The sequence below is a fragment of the Sparus aurata genome, chromosome 14 (assembly GCF_900880675.1).
Source record: "Sparus aurata chromosome 14, fSpaAur1.1, whole genome shotgun sequence".
Lineage (NCBI taxonomy): Eukaryota > Metazoa > Chordata > Actinopteri > Spariformes > Sparidae > Sparus > Sparus aurata.
This window is the reverse complement of record NC_044200.1, coordinates 15,245,931-15,262,315: the sequence shown is the minus strand read 5'-3', so window position 1 is coordinate 15,262,315 and position 16,385 is coordinate 15,245,931. Positions and strand designations below refer to the sequence as shown.

The 16,385-nt window shown below is 40.7% G+C and overlaps 1 protein-coding gene across 2 annotated transcripts in view; it reads left to right on the top strand.

Annotated features, from left to right (window-relative positions):
• The window catches only part of plxna4 (plexin A4), a 233,762-nt gene that overhangs the window by 61,595 nt on the left and 155,782 nt on the right, over positions 1–16,385 (top strand). The gene's annotated exons all lie outside the window — the stretch shown is intronic.

The window sequence follows — 16,385 nt, the reverse complement described above, 5'->3', positions numbered from 1 at the left end:
TTGGAGATGAAGGCAAAGGGTTTCTTTTCCTCTCGACAGTTTGGACGTCATTTTCTGCGACTTCAGACCTGCACTCACATTAACACAATTCCCAGTTGGCTTTTTTTCTCCATTTGAGGTTCTTTTTTTAACACTCTAAATGTCCTTACTTTTGAATATCTACCTCCCTTTTATATATTTGCCAATCTTCCATAAGGCCCATCAAAAAGTGCATTTCCTTTGTTTCTCACGCTTTTCAAGGTTCCCTCATTTCTCATTCATCTGTTTTTCTTCTTCAGTCCATTTCACATCTCTGCTCCGCTCATTTTTCATTCATCTGTTTTTCCTCCACAACCCATTCATCTCCATACTCTCCATCTCCCTATGTGTGCAGCTTGATGTCCCTCCCCTTCCAATCCACCCTCACACATGTTGTTATTCTCTCTCAGTGCTGTGACAGTGTCTCTGGCAGGGTTAGCCAACAGTGTGCAGTGTGCCCTACTGCGCCGCGGTGAATTATTCAGTCAACAGGACACGGGGCTACACTCTTATGTCAACTGGAATTACAAGTTACAAAATACCGCATGTTGAGAAGGGAAAGTGAGGCATTGGCTCAGCAGTATGTGTTGATAAGAAATGAGAGGCGAGAGAGTCAGGTGTGTTTGCCGAAAAATAGAGCTGCTATACTACATTTTCTCCCCCAGGATTATGATCGTAGTGAGCTGCTTTGTGACATCTCAACAGCTGATTATTTAGTGCTCCTGTTTGTATTGGTTGTTTGTGTCAGTGCAGTGCTTCATTAAAATGCTGCCTAACTGTAGCATTTTTCGACGTTTTTAAGCAGCACGGTACAGAATACTCAGTCAGGGCTGTTTTGTCAGGGAGGTGGAAGACAGTGTGAAGAAAAGCACAAAAGGGAGAGGAGTTGAGTCAGAGGGACAAAGGAAAGATAGCAGAAAGAGAGTGGAGGGGAGAATAATAAGGTGAATTACAGTGGACTACATTTTTAAATCTGCCAGAGAAGGCTGAATGAGCTGAGCGAGCGGGTGATGGGAGATGAGGAAATCAGAGACATGTGAGTGAGTGAGATAGGCAATGACAAGAGGACTCCTGATGTGAGTCTTCCAGCCAGTGAGGGATGGGTCACCATGGACACAGCCGCTGACCCTGCACTGATGCCCGATCTATTGATCCCATTAAAGCTACACCTCTGTGTTTCTGTTCCCCTCGTCTTCTGCGGTTGCTTTGCTGTCTGACTGTATTAATCTTAATGAGATCAACTACTCGGCATCTCTCTCTGTATCTCTCTCGTCTGTGGCTGTCTGCATGCATCAATTTCTGTCAAGCTGCCTTCCTTTTTTAGCATCTATTTTATCCTTTTTAACGGTTGGCTGCCTGTGGTTTATAGTTTAAGTGCCACAGATCGCATGCATTATGCAAATCATGATTGAAAACATGGTGAAGAAATAATACCATGACATAACCTAATAAATACAAATGTATTAGGCCAAACATAACTCTGATGTTGAAATCCAATCCTGCCTGTGTTAATCTTGACATCTGTTCCCTAAATTTTGTCTGAATTTTTCTTAATAATCCAGGTGTTTTTGGTTTTCGCTCAATTTCCTACACAGTGATTTTAAAATATTTGTGTCTTGCTAAAAAAGCTAATAATAAACGCGCACAGCTTTCAATAAATATAGAGCAGGCACGAGAGTTCTGTCCGATTACTTTGCTGGTGAGATCATTTGCAATTAGCCCCCTTTGTGCTAGTATAAAAGGTTATAAGCCACGTGGTGAGGTGCACACACACATGCACACAAGCATCCTCATTTAAAGCCATTAAAGTTATTTCTGTGGGAAATGTCCTCGCCGGCGAAGCTTTACCATTCTACACTGAGAGTTGATTAGAGGTTGATTTAATTCTCTCCAAACAATGAGCTCCTGTTTATCTCCAATTAGCATGATGGATGCAGACTATAACAAACATACTGCTGTCCTCTTCTCTTTCCCCCTCTCTCCCACCTCGTATCTCTTTTTCTCTGTCATTTAAACACAGTTTTCTCGGATGGCACTCGCATGGCAACAGCACGCTCTGACATGAGTGTTGCCACGGAGGAGCATTTAAACAACCGTGGTTGTAGCAGCTCCATATCACTTATTAATTGGATGTTCAATGCCCTCTACCTCTATGATGATAGAGCTTGACTCTGCTTCTTATTACCTGGAGAGATTTACTCTGAATTTCCAGTTTCTTAGGCCACTGAAGGATATTCAAGGATTTAATATGTATTGTTCCCAATTTCTGGGAAAACTAAGCTAAACAGACCAGTGACTTCATCGGATTGGGTCTTCTCATGCTGTTACTATCGTTAATATCACTGGCTGGCTACACAGCGTCAGACCTATGAAAAATATGACAAATATAATGAATGAATATTATGAAAGGAGACCATAATCTCACCATCAAAGAGGGGGAAACTCCCTGACGAAACTTATTGTATTCCAGCTGAGCACATTTTGGAAGTAAAAGTGTAATGAATGCTAGTACTTTTAACTAACAACTATAGATGATAATACAGTAAAGAAACAAGATTTTAATTTTAAATTTAAAAGCACATTAGCATGCACACATATGCATACACACACACACACGCACACACACACTCTCACACTAGATCCATGCATATAAACACACTCACTTAACAATTACAGTATAGCCCATGCAGTATTCCCTTCCAGTGTGTTATGCAGTCAAATTATCTCAACTCTGTAATCTGTATCAAATATGGAGTCTGACATTAAGCCCAGGGAGCCTCAAGCTATCAGTCCGCCGCACATTCACCTTGACACATCCCATCATTTAAAATCAGAAGCACTCAAAGCTCTATTCGCAGGCGAAGAGGGGTGGCAATTTTATGCATTTCTGATCTGAAACTTGAACAAGCCCCTTTCCTCTCCATGCTGGCTTTCAATAAATTCCGATGATTTCCCGTGTCATTAAATGCTGAATTTGACTTGCAAATCGTCTCCTCATGCTTTCTATGACGATGAGATGAATGCACTGTAGACCCACACGTTCGTATATGCAGACATACAGAGACAGACAGCACTCCTGTAGCTCATGTTTAATTAAGCGGTTTGTCTGAAAAAGGGAGTGTGATGGGCACACTGTTACCTCAAAGTGTGTTTTCTTCAATAAACTTTCCCTTTCACGACTCAATATCCTGTGGCCCTATAGGGGGCAGTACATATTGGTGGCCTCTTTTGTCCCTTGCCAGCATGACCAAGGTAAACATCCTCTTGGATTATCTCTTTCATTCTTTATCTCGCTCTCTTCCTCCTTTCACCCCCCTTTTCTTCACCCTCTCTCCCGCCTTCTCATCCTCTTTCACACTCTCTCCATCTTGATTCTGTCTCTTTTCTCCGTCTCTGAGATGAAAGCCTCCCCACAGCTCCTTTCACTCCTCCTGAAGCGGCCCAAATGAGGTAGCTTATCTGATGAATTCTCCCCCGTCCCCCTTCAGACAGACAGAGACACACACACACACACACACACACACACACACACACACACACACGTAGTAACGTATGTCTTAGTAGCTTACACTCTCTCACACCACTAGCTCACACAGCTGTAAAAGAGGCCTCTTCTGCCCATGTACACACTCTTTTCGAGGTCCATAACTCACTTATGCACCGTATAAACATATGCATAGGCAGATAATAAGTAAAACACCCACACAGACACACATACGGTGTGCCTGGAGGCATGGCAGGCCTGGTGGGAGATCCGGGGGCCTGGCATCGTGGTATGAGGTGCTTGGCGTCGGGTCCCCAGGGGCGATGGGCTGACTGTGATGTGAGGTTATTGGGCTCGGCACAGCAATGCCTTTTGGTCTGCTCTGTAGGGGGGCATGAGGGAGTGCATGCGTATGACGGCTTTTATTAAACAGTAATCCCAACAGCTGTTGTTCAACCAAGCATCTCCCCCTCCCCCAGAGCTCTTCCTACCTTCTTTCTCTTCCTTCCTTATTTTCAGGCATCTGACTATTTTCCCTACTGAACCACAGCAGCAGCTAAACAGATTCACCAGAGACCCCTTAATTATCAACTCATCTTATCAATATTACACTTATATACGAGTTGTTTACATAAGCAAATTTGTTTATTAGGAAGATTCATATTACCTGTATTATGTTTTGAATCAGTGTAACAAGGAAATGAAATGAATTTATCTGTAATAACTTATTCTGAATGTATCGATCTGGAAACTGAAGCAGAATAAACAATTTAATGGTTATATTTAAAGGCAACTAAATACACATTTACCTTGAATAAACTTCAAGACAAACATACTTTTTCTGGGTTTGAACCATGTTAGAAACCTTTGGAAAACTCGACTTAACATATAATATACGTAGGACATTTTACATGTGATGTCTTTAACCAAAGTTTTTACTGCCCAAAATCAAACAATGGAATGGAATGCAGGACATAAACCTTGGCCTTGATGTCAAAATCAGGTTTTTTTCCACCCAGAAAACCATTAATTCCAACATTCTTCTTTAATGTTTGAAAAAAAAAGCTCAATGTAATTTATTCCCTCTTAAAATATCTAGCAAAGCAAACATTTATAGTAAATATTTTGTTGGGGCTGATCTGGTCCTCTCTATATACAAGTACACACGCCCACGCAGCCAAGTTCATTTCCAATGTGTCTATGCAGGCTATGATGTTCAGACAGCAAGTGACACCATTAGGGCAGCGGGCAGTCAATAGAGATGTGTGTCTCTTTGTATGTGTGTTAGTAAACCCTTTAATGTAGCATAAGAATTAATGAGCCAGAGTGCAAAGGGTAAAAGTGCAGCTGTACACTGGCACCTGCACTCCACTCACACACGACCCCCTATACCTGCAGCTGGCTACTGATTGAGCTGTTCCCCACCCAGGGGACCCCCTCAATGAGGGACACGTGTGTCTCACTCACTAATTACCCCCCTTACACCAGCTTGCCAAGTGCGCACCCCGTCCTCCTTCTCTGGTTACTAATAAGAGGAAAAGATACTGTAGTTTCATCTCTGTCCCCATACGTTCATACATCTTCCCAGCCCTTCTTACTTCCTTCTCTTGGCTTCCCTCCCTCCCTTCCTGCTGTCTGTCTGTCACCCAGGACGTGCTGTCCCACCCCAGTTTTCTCCCCCAGGCCTCTGCCCTCTCCCCTGGGTACCATGTGGAGGAAAGGCCTGGGCTTTGTCTCCCTGTCTAGACCCTGACACCAACCACAAGGGGAGAGAACTTAATGATGGGTTCAGAAAATGTGCTTACTGGCTCTTACCCACATGGGTGTGGGTGCACACACACACACACACACACACACACACACACACACACACACACACACACAGACACACACAGACACACACACATTCTTTCTCCTCTCTTTGCCTTTCTTTTCCTTTCTCTTTCCCTCCGTCTCACTCACTCTCAGTGACAGGAATGACAATGGTGCCGTCTGTTCACCATATCATTAACATGTCCCCCACTGTACTCATCCTGTTGGGTGCATAATTAAAGATTATTTTAATCTAATAGTCATGCAATTCAAGCCTGATACAAAAACTAATAAACTGCAAGCATTATCCACTCTGGCTGACTCAATACTAATAGAGCTGAATAATCTCTATGTGAGTGGTCGGTTGCATAAACTAAACTTTTCCTTTTTCATTGTTCTCATTGTTGCAAAACTGAAAAAGGAAAATTTCCAGAAGCATCACTCTTTTGACATTCATGTTTCAAACAAGTAAAATTAGTATTCACAAATATCTCAAAATCATTCAAATGAATGGTAGCAGGTTCAGTTTCTTTGCTTATGTGTGAAATTGGCAACAGTGTGTTTTTCATGCTAGTCTGAGAACATTCAACTTCAACTTAATTTGAATACAAATTGTCTTCTTTGAAGGATATGAAGGTTTATTATATGATTGCTCCAATAATCTCGTATGTGTTAAGGAACTACATTACAACATTATTTTCAACAAACAGTGCTGCACTGTTCTCCTGATTGAAAAACAACTTTGAGGGAGATTGAGACCAGATCATTGAGAATTCATTTGCGATACAGTATTCTAATTCCTCCTGAATGTATTTGTTTTCAGTTTAAAGCGATTGAACTTCGAAAAAAAAATGTACTTGCACATTCTAATTAAAATCATATTTACTGTTTCTCATGCATGCATTATCTAATCCTTAAAAGCCACTGACATTGTAATTTCTTCAATTTGAAGTCTCTGTAAGATTTAAACCCCAAACTTTGAGCTCAATGCAGTGCAGCTGGCTTTACCTCCAGGTGACCCCCAGCAGTTTGGTGACTCAGATGTTACACAACTTCTCTTCTTGATTCACATGTTCAAACACTCTAGTGCACTCAGTCCTGTCCCGTACACTTGATGCAAGACGAAATACCATAAAATCGCATGTAGCATAGATCTTAAAACAAACACATTTACAAACCCTGTGTTTTTAAAGAGGTGTAAATCAGGGCTGGTATTAAAAATGCATGAGTTTGCCTGTGTTTGGGAAATGGCTCGAGTAGCAGGAGGTGACATACAAAAGATTGTCCGTCTTTCTCTGTTTATTTCTCCTATCTTTCTCAAGCAACCATTCAGTTTTGAGCACTAATGAGAAATCAGGCATGGCCGCTGAGTGCTTTGGTCATGACAGTCAGGACAAGAGATGGACGTTGCCCTTTGCCTCTCATGTGTTTGTTTATCTTTGTGTGAGCAGTGAGCAGTGAGCTGGCCAAGGACAGGCTCATTGTCATAGAATGATTAACTGTATATGACTGTCTGTATTTGTGTTTTTGTGTGTGTTTGATTTATTGTAACTGTCTGAAAGTCTGATTTGTAGGCTGTGGTGTGGATGTCCGGGAAGAGGTCTGGTTGATAGAGGGTTTGGGTTGACTTGCCTGTCAGATTTAATGTCTGTGGCTATGTCTGCACTAAAAACTGAGGCATGTTTTTAGTTCCTCTTTTTAATCTTGTTATCAACTGTTTTTCAAACATGATGTTGCTGTATGCTCTCTTCACTAGCCAGTGATGCTTCTAAATTTTTATTCTTGATCACATTGTTGTATGTAGTTTAAGTGTATCTCTTTTCTTCGGTTTTGGTCTAATTGCATCTCCTCTCTATTCTCTGTGTGTGTTTCTGACCACTGGCTCTGGTTCTCTCTACAGGTAGTCTAATGAGCACACAGACTTCTGTGGAACACACAAAGCTGTAACTGCCCACGCACACGGGCACACACACACACACACACACACACACACACACACAAACACACAGAGAGCTCTTGATTGGGCCCTGCCAGTGCAGCTCTCTTCAGCCCTAATGAGCAATGCTGGACAACCAGTATAACAATTATATCTCTGTTTCTGTTTGTCTGTTTGCACTGGAAGCTGTGAGCCAATGCTAATTCTACTGTAAACTCTTTACAGCTTGATGAGCACGGTTTTACTTCAGTTCTCCTCAGCAACAAATCATATACATCTCAGAGCTTTGTGGGGTTTTCGTTTGCATAATAAGCTGCCAGAATCTGAAAAGGAATCGTATAGAGGAGGCTGGGATAGGATATGGGTGGAGAGGTTCAGCATTGTGAAAACAGCTGTGGTTTCTTTAGAGTTTGTTGTTGTAAGAGTGAAGGATAAAAGTTCATTGCTATTTGTTTGGAATCGGATGATGAAATTCAGATCTTTGTTGAAATTGGGCAGTTTTTACTGCGTGTTGTTGAGAATGTGTTTTGGCAGAATTCCTCCATATTTGCGCAACTGCTTGAGCACTTTGTCCCTGTGTGACCTGCCCTTAGTTTAAGCCCTGTCTACAAAGTTTTTGGTTTGTGTGTATTCAGAGGAACAGAAACTATTTCCCTGTCTTTGAAATTCTTAATCTTAGAAAGATTAGCTGAGTGTGTGAAAGCCTCCTGACTAGTCCCTTTCTCTCTGCTCGAGCAATGACTGCTACTTCACTCAATACACTGGATCGGCACCAATTAATCGATAAGTTGTCGACGTAATTTTCGGGCTATTAAAAGTAACATTTCTCTGATTCCAGCTTCTTAAACCTAGTTATGTTTTGGTTCTTGAGTCCTCTATGATAGTCTTTTCTGAAAAGCTGTTTGGGTTTTGAACAAAACAAGACATTTGAGGACAATTTTCTGATAATTTATAGGCCAAAATAATATTTTTTAGTTAGTTACAGCCCTTGTGGGTGGAGGAATAATCTCCCTGACTGCCTCTCAACAAGTAATCCCAAACACAGATGCAATACAGAACACATGAAGTGAAAAGATGCTTATAATTATGTGTCTGTGTGTGAGAATTAGATTCATTACAACAGACTGGCCATTGTATAGCAGACACAGCATCTGGATTTTGTAACAGCATAACTAATAGATAAACAATGGTATTATTTACATTTATAATAGCTCTTTCTAATCAGATTTGGTATATTACGTTCTAATGATAACCCAGACTAATCAGTTTTAGAACATTGTGTAACGGTCGATCTTGTGTCTGGCTGTCTTGTTGGAACAACAGCTGTAATAAATCAGCAGTGCTGCAGTGGAGGATAAAAAGACTTTACTGTAGTTCAGTATTATTTTTCCTTCAGTTTACTTCAGTTTCAGTGAGCCTATAAACCCGTTTTCTCTTGTTACAACCTTACATAACTTTTAATAACACTAGTTTATAGCACACACTATATCACAGGAAGCAGTGCCAACAAAGATTGTTTGTCTGGATATATTCATGTCATTTGCTGCTTAATCATGTTTTGATTCGTATATCCTGAAACTGGCTCTGTGCAATGATTATGAAAGCAGTGTGGAGAATATTGTTGTTTTTGTGTCAGGCAACAGTTAACAGCAGTTTTGTCTTACTGGGTTTTTCCTCTGAAACTGCCAGGCCTCTGGTCAGGAAGTTTAGACTTTTATAATTCGTCTCTCTTCCGCCATCATCCTCATCCTTCTAGCCTCTCCCCTTATCCTTCTGTCAGACATCTGTCTTCTGTCACACAACGGAAATAATTAAACACATACACACACACACACACACACCCTCTTGCTCCTTCTATGTTTACATGGCACTTTGAATTCACATCCAATTTAGATTATTTGATGACGAGTGTTTGTGCATTATAATGTGTATACCATATAGTAAACATGACCATTTGAATCACTTGGCACACAGACACATGCACACACACTTCCATCCACGCCTCAGGGAGCATGTCACTTGGTTTGACCTGTGGAGTTTTGGCACCAGATGTCTCCAGCTGGCACTACTGCAGACATATGCTACATCTCCATCCTTTTGTGTGTGTGCGTGTGTGATCCTGTGTTTGTGTGTGTGCCTTGGCACTTTCAATAAGCTCCAGTGTTAGCTTTCGTCTTATTGCCTTTGTCTTTTCATTTCCAATCTTCTCTCAGTTGCTTACCCTCCCTCTTTTTCCATTCCACCGTTGTCGTCTTCCCTGAGTCTGTCATAACTCTCCTCCTCTCTATCGATGTATTTTCTAAATAAGCAGTGCCTCTCTAGATTTAAGTATCAAGGCCAGTGCTATTGTTGTGTTAAAGAAAATTGTTTGGCCCAACTCCCAGCTGCTTTGTGCTGTAACTCACCCCTAGGGGAAATAGAAAACCGTTGTAGAGTATTATATCCACTTATGTGTATGTTTTTGTGTACCTTGCTGTTTGAAGTCTTTCCACACACCTAAAGAGGTATTATGGATCCACATGCATACATGCGGACACACGGACAAAGTCAAAGTGTCACATAAGATAATGAATGAGAATTGCTTACACTATAGTAACCCTTTTGGTTTGGCATCCCCTCGTACATCATTTATGAGGCCATTTATTCTTCAGCATGCACAAGGATGTTCCTTTATTTTGTAGCGTTGCATTATTCAGCTGCTTGTTGTGATAGATGCCCATGACGATAAATGGGTAGTAACACATGTGCACGGGCTTGCACACTTGCAAACCCACGTAGGCACAGAGGAGAGATTCCCCTTTGTGATCTGTGGGGATTCTTCTTCCGTTGTTTATCGCCGCAGTGCATGTACATGTTTCCCATGGTAGATGATGATGAGTCATAGACTTGCCTGATCATGTACTGATTAAGAGGAACACCCTTTTTTTTTTTAGTAACGACAACATCCACTATTCCATGATGATAGCTTAGAAGCAGTAATATACTTTTAACCCTTTTGTGTGTTGGTGAACATCTGCCCTTGTGATGCACTTGTGTTTTGGTCTGAGGAAAAACCTCTTTGATAGTGATTCTAAATGTCTTACCATCATCACTATTATCATCAGCAGCAGCAGCATTACCATCATCACCATCATCTGTCTGTTGTGCAGCAGTCTGAAGTAGCACTCTGGATACAGTTATACTTATACGCATAAATTAAAGGTCGAATATATTGTAAGTACAATAAAGGAGAAAAAAGCCAAAGTGAACACATCGTTATTTATAGTTTTTCTCTAACTAACTAATGGCAACTTTCAAAGTAAAGAAAAGGCTAATTACAGAACCTTGACAGAGGTTTCAAAATAGGCCACAACTCTGTTTACATCTCTTTGCATGTTTTGACTTCCGAGACTCAGCCAAGATACAATATAAGCATAGCTCTTGGCCTCCTCTACAGGATATAATGTGGCAAGAAGCAGTAACAGAAAACGGGAGAACCAGAATTATTAATAAAACTATCATTGTGCTTCCATATTACCCCCTTTTACTGTTAATTCAGTCTTACTCATAGCTAGCTTTATACACATGGCTAAATAACTACAATATACAGCTAAAGAAATAGGTAAACATTGTAACTTATAAAATTGGCTCAAAACAATATCCCTTTATTTTAAGGCTACATTATAATACACAATATTGCTTCGTAAGTATTCGGACTAGGGGACAAAACAAATATCCCAATATTTTTGACCATGAAGAACCGTTAATATTGTGACTATATTATAGGGGTGACTGTTGGTACTTTCAAAAAACATTAATGCAATGAGATTTTTAATATATAATGATCAGTAATGTTGATATGATGCCTTTGTCAGTAAAGGCAAGTATTAGAACAAGAAGAACGGTCTTAAAAAAATCTCATATCATGATAACAATATAATGTTGATAGATTGCCTAGCCCTAATCCCTTATAATGTATAAGGGTTCAGCACAAAAAATAAAAAAAACCCAAAACCCACCTGATGATTACGATTCATACCTCCAGTAATTTGCACCAATCAAAATGTCTGCTTTCATTTCCCAGCTTTCACAACCTCTTTCTTACTTAATTTTAGTACCCTGTCATACCAGAAAGTGACACGGAAAAATCCATTCACGCACTTCTGCAAAATAAGGCAGTGCTAAAAGCATGGTGATGTAGTGATTATAGATGTGCAATGTCTTGTAGCGACTGAGTTTTTCTTTTTTATGGGGGAATCCAAACGAAATGAAAAAGCAATTTTGTCACATCAAGGTTTAAATCTGACTGTATGACATAGACTTGAGTCAATTTCTGTCTGTTACTTTAAAGCTCGATGATTTGCACATATATTCATATCAGATTCACCTAGTTCTCCCTCTTAATTAAAATTTAACTACGTTTGAATTCACTTCACCTCCACAAGTGAATCCACTAATCTCTAAAAATTTTGTTACCAATCTAGGTGTTACCAAGCTCCTTCCCTTCCCTCCCTTCTTCACACACATCCACACACGCTCTGTCTGATGGAAAGTTGCACCCTCTCCTGTGGTCTCCCTCTCTGTCAACTTTCCAATGTGTCGAGACAAACAGTGATTTGTTCCACTGTATTTGTTTACAGTTTGTTACATCATGGCACCTTTCACCGCTCTCCCCTGTTATTAGAACTGATTTGTCTGTTTTTTTGCTGTGCCGCTGGAAATGGAGCCATGAAAGCAAGAGAGGGAGAAAGAGAGAATTTCAGTATTTGTTTATATTTCCATGCTCATACATGGCAAGCCAAAGCACATGAGCGGATGGAAAACAAAGAGAGAATAGAAGAGTTTTTTTTTTACATTTGTCTGCCATGAGTGTGTGTAAGTTTGTGTTGTTGATGTATGGTGTGTCACTTCTCTGTTACTTGTGACAGGCGAGTAGGCTGGCTGGCTTAGTTGGAGACCTCCAGGCCTCACTGTCATCACACATCACGAGCTTCCTTGTGCCGATGAATTTGGTTTACCTCTTACCACCACTGCTGATGCTGTCACACATGCCATCACACACATACGCTTACTTTAGGTCCTTGAGCCTACACAGAGAGAGAAGTATAAACTTACACATACATCACATTACAAATTTACTGTACTGAATAACTCACTGTGAATGAGGTCAGTGCTCACTCTTTTACTGTTAAAATACTGCTCTTGCCTAGCTTATTGAACATGGCTAAATTTAAAAGATGGTATACTGTAACATCATTAATAATGTAACACACACATTCATGAACACACTGGGACAGGCACAGCACTGCTGATAACCTCCCAGTCCTTATTTATCATTCATAAGTGGGGAGACATATGAATTTTAAATGGGCAGAATCCTCCGCCAATTTAGCCAAAGTTGTAACAGAGTTTGGTTTGTTGTTGTAACGAGGCTCTGAACCAGTCAAAGCTTTTCCGGACATCATATGAAACAGAGAAGTTTTGATCTTTGCTAAAAAATGTTTTTTTTTTCTCAATTTTACTTCTACCCTCTTAAGTTTGAGGAGATCACATACACTTGACATCCTTTGACAACTTCTCGAGTTAGATCCACAAAATGTGATAATGACTTCATTAAGCAGTGCTGAGACAAAGTCGGTTGGTTTCTCAGACCCAGTCCACACTTGCAGCACTTTTACCCATGGGGGTATTTCCCACTCTCTGTTAAAGGTTGTGGTACAGACTTCTCTATATTTCTGAACAGCTTAAACAGCAATGCTCCCCGGAGATCAATTAATAGTTTATAGAAGAGAGGAGAGAGCAGTGAAATTGCCTGTCTTAGTGGTTCATGCTCTGATGCGCCACCGCCAACGTCTGCTTAATTAGGCCAAAAATATCTTTAAAAACTTCACAGCTAAAAACATTTTTGTTTATGTTTTCACAGGTCCAAAATGGAGATTTTAATGTTTATGTGGCTTCATAAGAGAGTGTCTACTGTACCCTACTGGTTTGCTAAATCAATTATTTTCCAGGCTTCCAAATGAACAAAAACAAGACCGAGTCTAAAAGCAGACTTATACTCCTACAGGATGCGCTGTATAAACGACTGGGCCTGGAAACAGCTGATGGTTTGATTGATAGGTTGAGGAAGCAATCAAGCGAACAGTGTTGCTATACTTAGAGCAATATTCATGTCAACAGGGCTATAAAAATAATATGATAACTGCAGCACTAATATTTTGCACACGTTTACCATATTCAAGTATGGTTCTCCCGATCTGAAGACAGAATGACGGAATGATCTGCCCTTAAACATGTTCTAAATGCTGTATTTTAATACTTCTATAGTTAAACCTGACTACTGCGATGAGTTATCTGTGGTATGCCAACAACAGCCGATAATATGTGCAAACCAATATATCGTTCAGGCTCTTCTCCAAGCCCAAACACAACCTTCGTCTTAGAGTAGGTAACACAACACTCTTCCATGGTAAACTTCAGACTACGAACCACAGTATGTATAGGTCAGAGTCAGATCAGCACCATGGACAGTGACCAGGGAAGGCCCTCAGTTTGGCATCGGCAGCACCACAACCAGTGGTAGTGATACTGACAGAGGAAATAGGGTCACATTGTTTACATTGTACGTATCATCACTTCAAGGAGACATTAAAAAAATTTGGTAATATATTTTTTTAGTCACTTCCAGGTATCCAGTTGCATGTTTAGTTAAGTCTCAAAATAAATAAAATGCTCACTGTCCCTCCGTCTCTGACAACTTAATTGAGTTTGCCACAATTATTTGGCCAGAAGGTCTAAATGTATTACAGCCGGGACAGTTTACTCTTGTTTTATTCCTCTTGGGTTAGTATAATCTCTTTAATGTCATGAATTCATTGCAGAGAGGGTTCCTCTAGCATTGCAACAGTTCTGTCAAGGGCCAGTGAATGCACTAGCTCTGACTGGAAACTACAGAGCACTGACAGAAACACACAACTCATGATAGTCTGCCCTCATCTGCACTCCAGATGAAAGAGACAGGAGGAGGGGAGAGAGAGAGGTTGATGAAAACAATAACTTGTGTAGTCAGGAAAAGAACGACAAAAGAAGAACAGTGACAGCGTGTCACCTAGTGGAGCTATAATAACTGAGACAGCAAAGAAAAGCTTACTTACTTTAGCTATATGCTGCACTTGCCTTTTTCGCCTTTACAACAACAAATAAATCTTTTGTATTATCGCCGGTTCAACCTATTATTCTTCTGCTCTGTTTTCATTTTTGTCTCGCATAAAACCCATTGGCCAATGAATTATTAAAGTGGAAGGAATATACTGTAGCTTGCCATATTTCTTTTTTAGCCTTTTTGGATTATTGTTATTTTATGCTGCCGGCTTAAGATATAGATGATGTGTGTGCCACACTTTATATGCAACACATATGTAGATGGATGAGCACGAGAAAACTTAATGTCTTCCTTTTCTGCAAAGCAGAGAAATATGTGTTGGTCTCTGTGTAAAACACCATGCTAACATGTGTTAACGTGTAAGCATGCTTCTGCACTTGGAACTGAAAGGAGACAGTGAGTATGTGTGTGCGTGCGTTTATGCGACCAACTTATTTATCTGTTATGTCATTTGTCAATCATGGCATTGTGTGAGCGTGCATATATTACATGGATCCACAGTTAATTATATCTGAGGCACATGCACTTGCACACAGAGCATCTCCAGAGGGGCAGCATACATCTGCTCTTCCCTCATTAACTCCATGCAGAATGTCATTTGTCAGCTCCACTGTCATCGGCTTCAGCGGGCCGCATGTGTGTCCAGAGATTGATCAGGTGGAATACTCCGATCCCAGCAGGCTTCCTTGACCCCGCCTCCAAAGACATCAGTCGCTCACCTGCTGCTTCACCTCTGACACGAACACCTGGGAAAAAGACGGGGTGCAATCTGACCCTGGAAGCTGTTGTTTTGCTTTTGATGGATTCTGTTTCCCCACTCTCATGGAAACACTTCTATCGCTGCTTGAATCCTCCTAAAACACTCTTCATCTGTGTTTCTAGTTATTTAATATGGTCCAAAGTCCACCTCGTCCCTCTCCTTTCAGCTGTGTCTATTCCAAGGAGGAAACACACCGGTGTTTTTGACCAATCTTGTCCCATTTAAATAGGCCAAGCCAGAAATAGTATGCCCATATAATAGTCTGAAATCAGGCCTCATCAACTCGACTCATGGTTAATGAAACCAGCGATATGTGCAGTTCATTTCCTTGTCTTAACCTTGATGGCAGGTTCTCCATGTTCATTGGACAAATGCACTGGCTGGAAAGATCTGATATGTATTTTCATCATACTTACAAGGGATGTAATATTCCTTTCATAAGGGAGTGGTATTATTAAAACATGAAGAGATTGAGTAACCTTGAGACTCTGACTCCAACACATGCTCTCTTCACCGTTGCCATGGCAATGCAGCAGCAGCGCCTTGCAGTGAAGAACGTTTTCTTCCAAGCTCGCTGCAGTTTTCATTCCAGTGAATTTTTGTCTCATCTCAAAGTTTCCACCTGCATGGAGATGACCCGACGCAAGTGTGCATGAATACATGTGTACAATACAGCAGGTAACATAGAGCGTGTGTAGCACGAGATAACCATGATTGGGTGTGTGACTATCAGCAGCCCCTCTCACTTGCCTATCTGCCTTTTAAAGATAAGACTGACACACATACAGCCACACATACAGCCTGTACAAACAATTTAATGTTGCATCCCAGACACGTATCTCTGCTTGGTGGTAGCACCATTACCACACCCTTAAGTATTTAAATAGTGCATGTCTTGACACATTTTTGGCCAACCAGGAGCCACAGGCGGCCAAGTACTCACTGCATTTTTGAATCTGGCTCTTAACGTTTTTTTCTTGCTCCCATTTTTCATGTTACTCTTTAGATCACAGTGCTCAATGTAGCTTTGCCAATAAAAGAGAATATTTATACAGACCAATCTGAGTGCCGGGAATCCATGTATGAAAGTAGAAAGTAGACCTTGAAATATTGTACAGTATTTCTGCCATGATAGTGACATCCCTAGATCTCACCACATTGTCGTAGAAGACTATTTCTGGCTTTCAGTGTCTCATCATGACAAATCTACTTGTGCCCAGAAACTGTCAGTCTG